Source organism: Zeus faber (genome assembly GCF_960531495.2).
Source record: "Zeus faber genome assembly, chromosome: 13".
Taxonomy (NCBI): Eukaryota; Metazoa; Chordata; class Actinopteri; order Zeiformes; family Zeidae; genus Zeus; species Zeus faber.
The window spans coordinates 870,350-883,832 of NC_137198.1; the positions used below are offsets into that span (position 1 = coordinate 870,350).

Genomic DNA, 13,483 nt, shown 5'->3' on the forward strand with positions numbered 1-13,483 from the left:
AGGAATTCTCTTCTCCGCTATCCACATAATGAAGAAGAAGAATCACTTTATTGATCCCCATGGGGAAATGTGCCCTTTGCATTTTAACCATCCTGGCTATCCCGGAGCAGTGGGCACCTGAACTACAGTTCTGGTGCCAATGCCTTGCTTAAGGGCATTGGCAGGAGTGTGAACCTGACACGCATGTCTTTACGTTGGGATGAAAGCCACGTGAACTTGCTAACTCCACACAGAAAGTTGGGTTTGAACCAGAACCTTTCTGAAGTGATGCACTAGTGCTAATTAAAGAGCCTCAAGACCACCCAGGGAGCTCCACACCACTCAGGGAGCAACCATGGCACCCAATGAGCCACCAAGCCACCTAAGGAGCCACCATGACACCTATGAACCACCACGCCCCCCAAAGAGCCATCATGCCACCCATGAAGCCCCATACCACCCAGGGAGCAACCACGGCACCCAATGAGCCACCATGACACCTAAGGAGCCACCATGACACCTAAGGAGCCACCATGCCACCAATGAAGCTCCACGCCACCCAGGGAGCAACCATGGCACCCAGTAAGCCACTATGCTAACGAATGAGACAAATAAACATGAGCCCCACAACCTGGTCTCTACACAGAGAGTAATACTACAACTCCAGAGTTATAGCCTGAAGCTACTGAGCATGTTCTGTTGCTTCCTGCTACACCAGACTACGACCGAGGGACATTTGCTTTGCTTATGGCCTATTTCAACTCTCGCTACCTAAATGAGGGTAGCGGTGCATACTGCAAGGGGAGACTTGGCATGAACTGCCTCTTAAGACTTGATCATTAAATGAGTTTTGTGCTGCTTTTGGGTGGAATTTCGCTCCAAAGGGAAGCTGTAGAGGATGACTGACGATGAGGAGGAGAAGTGGAGGAAGAGGATGAGGAAGATGAGTGGGTGGAACAGGAGGAGCAATGATAAACATGGCGAGAAAACAAAATGACACAGGGGAAGAGGAGTCAGGTAAGGTTGGAAGATCCCCCAGAGAAGGCAGACAGGAAGAGGAGGATGAGAGGAAGGGGGAAGACCCCAGACTGTGGTAAACAGAGAGAGGGGGAAACAGAGAGAGAGGAGTCTGTGTCAAATCTGCAACCAAAGCAGCCAGTGTCCTATAAATAGAGGAAAACAAAATACAGTTCAACTGTGGAGAGGGAGAATATGGCACTTCCCCCTTCAAACAACCTCTAAGCAACACAAACACTTGCAACCGGCAACCGCACCGCAGAAGACGGCAACCAAACAAAACAAAAAGATTACAATCATATGTGAAGACATAGAGGTTCTCCATTAAACAAGCCCATCTTGTCTTCACAGTACGTTACTATAAGTGGTGGTGGAGTCCAGGGGGGACGTGTAGACAACACCAGCCGCCTGACAACACAGGTGTATCATCACCTGGCAGCAGTGACGTCTCCAGAAAAAGGCTGGAGATGGGGAGGGGATCTGTGACTACATGACTATATGACTACATACGTATACGATGGCGGTCCATTGAACTGTCAACGAGGGCCATTAAAGAAAAAAACTTTTTTTTAATGAACATGTGCTGTCAGCATGCTGGACATACAACACACAGTATTTGTTCCATTGCATTCAGGACAGAGTTAGTTACAAGTGGAGTTGAACTTCTCCACCTGCAATGAAACTCTTTATTCATTCTTTAATCATCAACTACTGCTGCAATAACTCTGTCCTGTGACGAGCTGTGGACGAGCAGAGCACACAACCACCACCAAGCCCCTCTTTGGACAACTCTTTACCATGTTTGGCTCTTCAAACAACTGATCACTACTCCAAGAGGGAGAATCACCACCGTGAGACAATTAAACATAGAAACAAACAACATTTACACATAAACATAAACATCAGACGACAACATGAATTGAAAAACAAAGGTAATCACGACCAGTCAAACTGGAACAACAACTGGTCACTTGGTCTCTTCCTGTTATAGTTAAGGAGAGGAATGCAACCAGGAGGGTGCTGGGTTGTGTTCAAAGCAGGTGTTGGTGGTGTGTGTGTGTGTGTGTGTGTGTGTGTGTGTGTGTGTGTGTGTGTGTGTGTGTGTGTCCAACGGTGAGTGTACAGGACTTATCCCAATTGTACTGGTGTATAAGATTGGTATTATGTCATGGTGCCTCCAAGCATCAGAAAGGGCCCGAAGCCCTCCCGGAGCTTCGCAGCCACGTAGATAGAAAGCCCAGAGCACCCTGCCCTGCAGCCACTAGAGACCCCCGGGCCCCAAGAGAAGACAGAGGGCATTGGGGCAAACCCCCACGCCCGGCCCCAGGGAGCACGAGGAGACGCCGCACCCCTGATGCACATACATACGGCCCCCAAGACCAGGCACAAGACGCAGCCGAAGGCGCAGAACCCGGGCGACAGGCGCCAGGCATGGACAACAGGCCCGGAGCCAGGCCCCGGCTTACCTAATTCTTCCAGCCGACTGCCACATAATGGGGCAATTGCGTCTTTAGCGATTCCGTCGGCTGAAACCATTCTTTTAATACTGGGTAACCATAAAAGATTCCGATGTCGATAACTCTGATTGACTGCCAGTGACCAAAAACGACTGGAGTTGTCCTTTCACTTTTTTAAAGAAAAGAAAAGAAAAAATGCCCGTTTGACCGTTGACACAGGACTCAAAATTCGACCATGTACTTCAGCGTTTCCAAAGATGAAGCCTCTCCAAAGCAGCCAGGAAGCAATCTACCGGCCCTCCATCTGAGAATGTTGGGGAAAACCCAGCGAGGAACCGGGGGCAAACCGGAGAGGGAGCCATTCGATTCAACTCCGCCTATCTCTGCGTGACTCCCATTCACAGCGAGGCCAAGATGCTCCCATTCAGCTCAAGAGTTTACAATTAACACATTGAGTTTCCCTCTTTCCAATGGCGTCCCACTGAGAGATCGTCCATTATGGTGACTGACATTTCAACACTTTCTCTCTCTCCTGTAATCACGTCTTTGACGAGGGGGGACTCAAGGCAGAAATAGCACAAGGCAAGAAAGAAAACAACCACAAATTCCACAGAGAAGGCCAGACCACAGAAAGGAAGAACTTATCCAAAATACTAAATTCCGTGTTGCAGATCTCTCTTTGTGGAGCGAGCCAACTCATTACATTTCTGGAGCGCTTCTGTGCCCAAATCTCACTTTGCTTTCTACCGATTACAGCCGCGCTCTGAGAGGATAAACAGTCGTTTTGTCCCCGGGAAACTACTTCTAACCTTGGATTAGTGCGGTGAGGAGTTTAACGACTCATCACACCGCTTAGGTTTCCTGTTGTGTCCTGCTTTGAAGAGGCTTCTAACACCCAGCCAGCAGGGGGCGCTCACTACATTACTTCACCATATGTGACCCACCACAGCAAAACCCGCAGTTGCACATTTGTAAAATGGCCAGGAGCAGCCAAATAAGTTGAAAAAGCCTTTCTAGAAGGAAAATTTGATTTTTCCAGATTCGTGTTCCTTTGTGATTTTGTCTATCTGTTGACGTGTTTTCAAAACTGAGTTTGATTTATAAATAGTTGAAAAATGTTAAACCGTGGGGTTGAATAATCCGGGGAAAACGCCGTTCACTCACCGAGACGCTGAACAACGCCGATCGATGGTTTCCTTTAAAGCGAGCGCCCAGGTGAAGATCATTCCTCCATATTCCATGTGATGTGAACTCACAATGTGAAACCCTTTCGATAGAATTCAACCTTTAAATATTACATGTTTTACACACACACGGAGACATAGTTGTGGAGGGGGCGTGTACCAAAGTATACCAACGAAGAAGTACTGCGGACTTCACTTCTGTAAACAAGACGAGGATCCTTCGGTTTCACTTGTCTGTGAAAACTTTCATCTCCATACTGTTATGGGTGGAGGAAGCAGGGGGAGGAAGATCTAAATCATATCGCAAAAAACTTTGGAGGTGATTATGTCAGAAACACAGTTTGCCACACCCTTGTCATCAACAAGTCATGGCTTTAAAAATATTGACTTGATTTGCACAAGTGACACCTTGTTTGGAAGCTCTGATTCTCCACTTTCAAAGGATGCAGAAAAAAATAAAAGTTGAAAATCCTAATCCTAAATCCTAAAGTCTGCGGTGGGGCACATATTCCATACTTATACTACCTGACTTACTATGACGTGAAGCCATCTGTTCAGATTGGACTTTGTGCTACTCCATGCCAACTCTGGCAATAGATGTGCACATGTAGTTTATATCTTTTAATATTCATCTTACTTCTATACCTTATAGAGTTTTGGGTTTCTGTCACATCCCAAACTCTCCACGAGGATTAATGGAGTGTTATCTTAACAAGGGGTGAGAAGAGCATCACCTTCTGGAAACTATAACTATGATTTCTGGGTTGTTGGAATGTCCAACACACACACATACACACACACACACTTTATTTTTAACGAGGACCTTGTTGTCTTCCCCTTCACTGTCAGAGATGGAATTTTACAGATTGTGGTTTTAATGAGAGAGCTGTTAATTTCTGTTAGAAACGGTAACTTCTTGATTTGCATAGATGTGAAAAAAACAGAATCGGCGAGATGACTATCGAAACCTCTGAGCTGAGCAAACACGATAAGAACAAAAAACACCCACAAAAGTAACATTAAGAAAAAACCTGCAAAGAGAATTACCATGCAAGAATATTGTTTTATACAACACAGCAGCAGGTGGTGGAACAGCCAACAGACATAATGACAGTAATGATCCATCTACAATCAGCTTTTTAAACAAACAATAACCTTTGCTGCTACCTCCACGGCGGCACACCGCAGGAAGCTTCGTCATAACTTCATTTTTCTCAGCTTTCAACATCGTGTTGCAGCGAGGAAAAACACCAGATATTATGTCTCTGGAACATGAACTGCAAGAGGAACGGCTCCTGCTCTGTATAATAAAGGAGCCGAAAGACCAGAAGGAAGGACAATTAGAGTTAAGTACGAATACCAATGTCCAACTTTGGCAGGCTTTGTTGTTCTTAAATATATTTGAGGAGGAGCCACTTGCTCATTGCAGGGAGCCAGCGGGACGATGGATCTCATTTTTTTTTTTTTTTTGTATTTGTCTATTTATATTTATTCTGTCACATTACAATTCATTGATGACTGTTTGTTCTACTTCTAAGTAGATTTGATTTCATATTTTGGTGAATTTAGGATTCTGAATAGGCTTTGCTGGAGTTCAGCACAGTGAAAGAGGATGTTTTTCCATGAAATTTCAGCGAGTTAAAAATTGAAATGAATTTAACATGAAATGAATCGTGAGCCGTCAAATAGTCATTGGAAAAGAATTGCGTTTGAGAGCACTGGAACGCATGTGTTTATTGCCGTCATGTATGTGTTTACTACCATGTTGTACGTTTCTTTGATGGATGACTGGTTGTGAGGAAAACTGCTAGTCAGGAACATTAAAGATCTCAGGTCTGTCAGGAAGTCGGAGCTGGATTGATCCAGACTCCACCTATTCATGTCAAACCTGTAAACGCTTGTCAAAGCCAATGGAGATCCCACTTAGTGTTTACAGTCTCCACAGCGCCGCGTGTCAACCGCGCCCCAAACGGAGACAGGGGATCAAACAGGAACATCAACTGCCGTTTGGTCCAAATGGATCTTCTATGGTCCATAGATAACAATCTGCATTTGTCACCAGTGGGAAAGGAAAACCCGGGTCCCAGTCCTGGGTCAAATGACCCGGCAATAGACCCGGGTTTCAATCAGCTCCACCTTCCGCTGCTGTGATTTCACAGGACACCCGGGTCCACCCGCTCATTTTGGCTCCTTTGCCTGTGCCATGCGACGCGCGTTGAAATTCCGGACGCTGGCGCCTAAATCGACAGGAATATGCGCGTTTCATTCCATCATTTCATATCCTGTTTACAATCCAAAAGCACAAGTTATGCACTTGAAATGTTTAGAGTGTGGGGACGGCACCGTGGGGAGCACAGCGGAGAAGCCCCCAGCTCCCCACCGGGCTCCAAGCCGCTCCCCACCGCCTCAGGACCGCTGCTCCACGCTGCTTCTACTGTCCTGTTGGCTCCTTCATCAACCGTCCCCTTCTTCTCAACGCCCAAAATACTCAACTTTTACACTTTTATGTTGTTTGTTTAAGTCGCTGTCTATTCTACTGTTTTGTTCCCAGTCACTGGAACCATGTTCCTGACGTCCAAGGTGACGCAGCAGGAAAATAACCTGCATCTCTCCTGGCAGTGGGAAAGGTGTCAATCACCTCAAATTTGCGAGTAATTTTGGTGTAAAAAAGGGTTTTAGAATTAATCCTTGACATTGAGCTGAGGCGCTGATTGCCAGCGACGAAGCTTCACGAGGTCACAAACACACACACACTACTCCAGACTGGGAACACTGGTTCAAATACAGTCCAGTGTCCAGTTGAGTTCATTCCAGTCTCATTGAAACCAGCCTGGATGTGTCTTAAGAGCAAGAAATACAAAAACATCAAATCATGAAAACACTTCAAACAAGAAGAACATGAGGAACAACAGGACACTGCCCCGGGGAGAGAGAGAGAGAGAGATATATATATATATATATATATATATATATATATACACACACACTATATACTGTATACATATATACATACACACATACTTTTATATACAGCCACATCTGCATAGCAGTAGTTGATGTTTGTTTAGCTTGTTGTCTTTGTTCAAGCTCTACGTCTAGTCCATGTTGAGTCCTTGTATGTTCTGTACATAGTTTGTGATTTTAATTCTAATTATTATTGTGTTGCTTACGACACTGTATGAGGACCTGTTTGTGTGTCGTGTCCTCATAAACACTGACCGTCGCCCAAAGTACAACTTCTTAAACTCCAGGTTCTATCTCAAGATCACATTTGGGAAACTGAGCAGGACGCTCAGCGTCTCTAATGTGACAGGATGCTGGCGTCCCGGTAAACCACGGTCCTCATAACCACGGTGTGTGTGACGGGGCAGAGTGTTCATGTGTGTGTTTCTGTGTAAGTTTCAATGTGATAGGGTTGTGTGTGTGTGTGGTCGTGGTTATGTGTGCGAGATACAGTACTTCAGCTGACAGACAAGGGTGTATTTACAGTGTGTCACAGCATCGTGCATGTGTCTGTTTGCAGGATAAGGTGGTAAGAGACTGTGTCACAGGTGTGTGCGTGCGTCTGCGTGGTTTAGATTGTATTCTATGACTGATCTAGGATTGGGTTTTCTTACTTCTATTACACCCCTGCACTGTCACACACACACACACACACACACACACACACACACACACACACACACACACACACACACACACACACACACACACACACACACACACACACACACACACACACACACACACACACACACACACACAGCATTCAAGAGCTCAGAGTTCAGCCAGAAATCGATAAAACTCATCAGTCATCAAGCAGCAGGACGATCAATATTCACAACGAAACACAAAGACGAACGAAGTGAGAGAAGAAGAAGAAGAAGAAAACAGAGGAGGAAGAAAAGAGCAGCGATGAGGAACAGGAGGAAGAGGAGGAAGGGTGAAAGTACAGAAAGAAGAACGGACAATGTGTGTGTGTGTGTGTGTGTGTGTGTGTGTGCGTGTGTGGGGGGTGTTACCCACAATGCACTGGGTTCAGCCTTACGAGCTAGGCAGTGCATTCTGGAAAAAGTAGTGAAAAACCCTTAAAAACTAGTGAGAGTATTCAGGGCTGGACATGAACAGCTGCCTGCTGCAGTTGTCCAATCGGGCAAGTGAAAAGTAACTCAAGACATTTTTCAAAAACATGAAACCCTGGTGCCTCTCGCCACCACGCGTTGTCCAGCAGAGCCTGGGGTTCCGTTCTGGAACTGGATGCTGCTCGACCGTAAGGCTGCTTCCCACTCGGTGCCGTGACCGTCGATCACTGCGATCAGAAGGTCCGTTTCAAAACTTCTCGTCATGAAATGATGCGCTGCGCAGAGCGGGGGAGGTGCCGTCACTCATCATTCTCCTCATTCTTTCTGTTTCCAAGTCAGAGACTCAGGAAGGTAAACAACAAGCTTTTCAAGTTACGGGAGGCGGCTTGGGTCAAAAGGGCAAACATGATGAAACTGTGCTTATCTTTCTTTTGATTAAGGTTAAGTAAAGGTTTCCAAATTGATTGACAGAATTAGAACACGTTTATATTGACAGCGCTAGAATATTTAATTACTGCACATATATATATTTTAATTGTTAACCATTTAAAATAATTTGTTACCTAAGATATGACAGGGCATTAGAAAGGAGTGGGATTGGATGAACTTCTGTCGAAGCCCCAACTTGTCCGGCACGACTCACTACGCTGGCTCAAGTCAGTCAAGTCCTGAGCGACCGCCTTGTTTTGGCCCGAACACACTTCACGAGGAATTCCGCCCGAACACGCTTCACGAGGAACTCCGCCCGAACACGCTTCACGGGGAACTCCGCCCGGACTCTATTAAGTGTAGGCTCGTCGACTAATCGACATCTGAATTTTTTGACAGTCATTGACCACTTAAAAAAAAATGAAAATGCCCATCCCTACTAGTTAGTTGATACTTGTCCTTAAATTGTATTATCATAAAGTCATAATGTATAAAGTCATAACGTCATTTAAAAAAGACAGCCCCTCATTTGCCACATAATATTAGTGCATGCATAGTGTTCTCAGCGTTCTCATGTCATTCTAGATGGATAAAAGCGTTATTAATACCCCTGTTCAAGTTGATGATATTATTTCAGCACATCCTCTACATTGCTCAGGCATAACATTCTTGAGGCTCATGACAACAGCCACACTCACCAACACTGCACAAGAGCTGGAAAAGACAGAGGCCATGAAGCTCCCGTTCCTCCAGTAATTGAAGGAACACAATGGATGGATGAGGCCCTACGCCCCATGTACACCCCATATACCGCCAAGGAGGAGCTCGCTGCATGGCCTGGAGTCTGACAAAGCGTGTGCTCCGTATGTATAGATTATTACCAACTTCTCCCACATTTCTTGGCTTAACATTGATAATAAACATGAGAATTTCATACAATATTACAATAGACACTGTTCTGGCTCAACGTGGATATTCATGAGATTGAGAAGGAAAAGCTGCTGAATAAAATCAAAAAAGCGAGCTGCTCCATTCTGATTGATGGGGCGGCGGACAGCGGTGCTTTAGAGAATCAACTGATCTATGTTTGCTCATTATCTTGAGAATCGTATTATTTATAATGCTAAAAAATGTTTTTTCCATTATAATGATTTCCTTTCTTTTTCCCTTTTTTAGGTTCAGCATTTAAGGAAGCTGGCATGAGTGATTAGAAGCAGCGTTTTGTGGGGTTTGGCAGTGGTGGGGCAGCTGTGAATGTGAAGCTGCCGAAAGGGTGTGGCAGCGAGTCTGCAGTGGGAGGTAAGCCATCCCATCTCCATCCACTGCGTTGCCCACCGATCAGAGCTTGGGGTCGTCGGAGCGATCAAAACCCATAAAAGTCACTTGCTCTTATTTCTATTTTGCATCCCCGTTCCGTATATATTACCTTTTTATGCTATTTCATTCTATTTATTTACTGAATTACGATTTAGGAATCAATTTGTTTAGTTAGTTAGCTAATTACTTAATATACTTAGCTGTGTGTCCTTGTACTTATTAGTTCAGTTAGCTTAGTAAGTTTATTACTTAGTTAGCTATTGTGTATTTGTACTTATTGTGCATAATCAATTGCAATTGATTATGTTGCAATTACATTTCACTATATATATATATATATGCCCATATATATAAGTATGTGATAAATGAACATCTTGAATCTTGAATCAACAGAATATGCTTCCAGCAATGCAGTAATTATATCACAATTATATTATTTTTCAGATTTTGTATGACAGCTATCCAGTCCTCCTTGCCAGTGTGGAGAGGAACCAGGAAGGAAGCCTTTAACTGCAGTTATTGGCAAGGCCAAACAGGTAACTGACTACCTGAATAAATATGGCAATGTCCTCTTCCTCAACTTCATGATATTTTGGACCACCTCAACACCCTCAGCCGAATGTTCCAGAAACGATGACTCAGTGTGTGCCAAGCAGTGGAGGGCCAGGAGTCGTGTTTCTGGGACATCACTTCCTTGACGATGGGAGTGGGCCCCCAAATGGCCAAGATCAAACAGGCTATAAAGGAGACTGGAGAGTATAAGGGCGTGAGATTCCAGAATCCAACCCAGTCCACCCTGCCAGCAGAGCGGACTGTGGGGATTGGTAGCAGAAAAATAATAAGTGTGTGTGCGCGTGTGACGTGGATAGATTATTTAACCTTTGCAGTTAGTACAAGGGGAGGGCTGTTAAAAGATAAAATGTAAGACACTAATGCAATCATACTGAGCCAGTCGCCAGGGAGAGGTTCAGGCAGAGTGGTCTGGATGAAATGAGGGCGCTGGCCACCTTCTATAAGGAGCTATTGATAAAAGCTTGCATTCTGGTTGCTGAGGTATCGGAGTACAACCAGTACGAGATGTTTGCCCAGAGACAAGCAGCAGTACCAACGAGGGAGCTGTCCATGAGTGTCTTGCAGTCAGGCGTGTAGAATATTAAGAGTGTAGAATACGTATCAGATTTGTTCAATGACTTAGGTTTACAGAATATGGTTTGAGATAAATCTACTGAAATGTTGAGAAGTTATTCTGGTTCCATATTTTAATTCATATGAAATTCTCATTTCTGTGTTTTCAGAGGAAAGGCGAGAAGGATTGAAGATCTTGGTGCCCCTCATGGAGGTGTACCCAATCCTTCCAGCCAACACAGCAGTATGTGAGCGAGGATTTTCAACAATGGAGAGTGTGTAAACTGACTGGAGGTGAAGTTTCTCCTCCCTTCAGCTGCAGAGGCTGATGTTTTAGTGGAAGGCCCCCTACTCGCTGATCCCCACCACTCCTCTTAACCGAGCCTCCAGCAGCCTTTCCCATAGCTTCATGCTGTGGCTGATCAACTTTATTCCCCTGTAGTTACTACAGCTCTGTACGTCTCCCTTATTCTTGAAGATGGTACCAGTACACTTCTTTTCCACTCCTCCGGCATCCTCTCCCTTTCCAGGATGGTGTTAAACAGTCTCGTTAGGAACGTCACTGCCATCTCACCTAAACATTTCCATGCTTCCCCAGGTTTGTCATCTGGGTCAACTGCCTTTCCACTCTTCATCTTCTTTAATGCTGTTCTCACCTCATCCTTGCTAATTTGCTGCACTTCTTGCTCCACTATCCCCACATCATTCACCACCTCTTCTCTCCTTCTCATTTTCTTCATTCATCAACTCCTCAAAGGACTCCTCCCACCTTCTCAACACACTCTCCTCACTAGTCAGCACATTCCCATCATTATCCTCCATCACCCTAACCTGCTGTACATCCTTCCCAGCTTGGTCCCTTTGTCTTTCCAATCGGTACAAGTCCTTTTCTCCTTCCTTCCTGTCCAACCTCTCATATAACTCGATGTACGCCTTTTCCTTTTCCTTCCACTTCTCTCTTCGCCTTGCACCGCACAGCTTGTACTCCTGTCTACTTTCTTCACCTCTCTGACTTTCCCATTTATTCTTGGCCAACCTCTTCTGCTCTATGCTCTCCTGTACTTCCTCATTTCACCACCAAGAGTCCTTGTCTTCCTTCCTCTTCCCGCATGATACACCGAGTACCTTCTTAATTAGTAATAATTAATGAATAATTAGTATTAAGTATGACAGTTGTGGTGTGGGGGTGGTGTGGTTTAAGCAGCCACATCTGTCTTGAGTCTAGGTAATTGGGCCCAGGATCAGGGTGGCTGCACACCTGTTTCTCATCAGCTCAGTCAAAGAGCAACAGGCAAATCACCCATCCTGCAGAAAGGACTAAACATTTAGTCAGAACTTATCACCTTCAAATAAAATAATTTAGCCATTTTCCATTCCTCATTGACGTGGGAAGTTCATCCACGAGAAACGTTTTAAAGTTGTTGCAATTTCTTAACCTGAGTCCAGATGGAGAACTCACATGTGAGCTTTCACTACGCTCAAGTGTGAGTAGAGTCATAGAAGTCAGAAGTAGAAATACAGAATATGGAAATAAAAACTAGATAATTAGAGGAGTGTCGGTGATCGTAATTAGTAAACTGTACTCCTGCCTAGACACACACTTAACTCACACACATGGCACGTGTTTCACAAGTACTGTATTGAGTTATTTGTGGCAACATCGACCGCCACATACAGTATTGATTCGAACATTTTTAAACTATTTGAAATGGGTAAAATCTTATTTTATTGTAGAGCTGTTCTCTCTCTTTGACACACATTGACATCGGACCCCTCTGTGAAAAGCCCTTCCTCTCCACGCACACCCTCAATGGTTCCTATACGATCGGTATCTACCGGACGGAACCTCAATGCAAATTTCGGTGCATCATTTCGGTGCGGTGCCCGAGCTGACAGTTGAAATATCCGCCCTCCGGTGCTGCCAAACCGCCCCACGAGGCTTCACTAACATTATCGTTTGGAGCGCACCGCAGGAAGTCCTCTGTATTCCTCTGTATGACATGACGCCGCTTTCCTCTCCCATGCGACTCGCCTTCTAACTTTGGTTTGAGAGCCAAACAGCAGCGGCGCTCGTCAATGTCGTGTTATTGTCGCTTAGCCAATCTGATAAAAGAGGCGGGTCAAAAAAGATTTCACTACCGATAACATCCAGTTTATAAAAACTCTCAGTTATTTGTTAACATGTAACATGTGAAAAGTATATGAAAAGTGATTAAGGACAAATGGGGTTGGTTCATAAAATAGCTCTAAAAAAGCCCCGATCTAAAAACATATCTTTTTCTACAAAAACCCAAGAAGGTTTTGGATCCTCTGAGGAGGATCGAGGAGCGATCGGGGGCAGGTTGCACCTGTCTCCCTCTCGATGGGTAATGGAGATGTTGGAGAGGGAGCGATTATGTCCCATCCTCTACACCGCCCCACCCCCATCACTTACTACCACAAATACGATACAATTCTGTGGGAAACACACAATATCGATAATTTGCTGATAATTTCAGTAAAGAAAGAAATATTTGAGAAGCAATTACTAGTAATATGATTATTATGATGTGTTATTATAACGGTCTATGAAGTTCTGAAAATGTTATTTAAATTAATTGACATTAATTTAAATGAATTCCCCCTTAAAGACAATATGTATATGCACTATCAATACACTTCTTTTTGTATGAATGAACTGTGTGCATTGTATATCTGAGCGCACTTTGCAAACCCCATCTAGGGGAAGTTTTAAACTCTCATTCATTAAACTACTTTCTGCGGCGCTTTTACTGGAGAAGATGTCGGGGGAGACCAAGGTCTCCCATTTTCACTTGCACTACAACGGCCACTAGGAGGTGTCCCGACAGTCGGATCCGTTTTCGGACTCAGTGTAAAGTCACCTGACTCAGGA

At 44.6% G+C, this 13,483-nt stretch overlaps 1 protein-coding gene across 1 annotated transcript in view; it reads right to left on the reverse strand.

Moving 5' to 3' along the window:
* Positions 1-13,483, reverse strand: part of atrn (attractin) — a 154,134-nt gene that overhangs the window by 17,259 nt on the left and 123,392 nt on the right. The window lies entirely within an intron of this gene.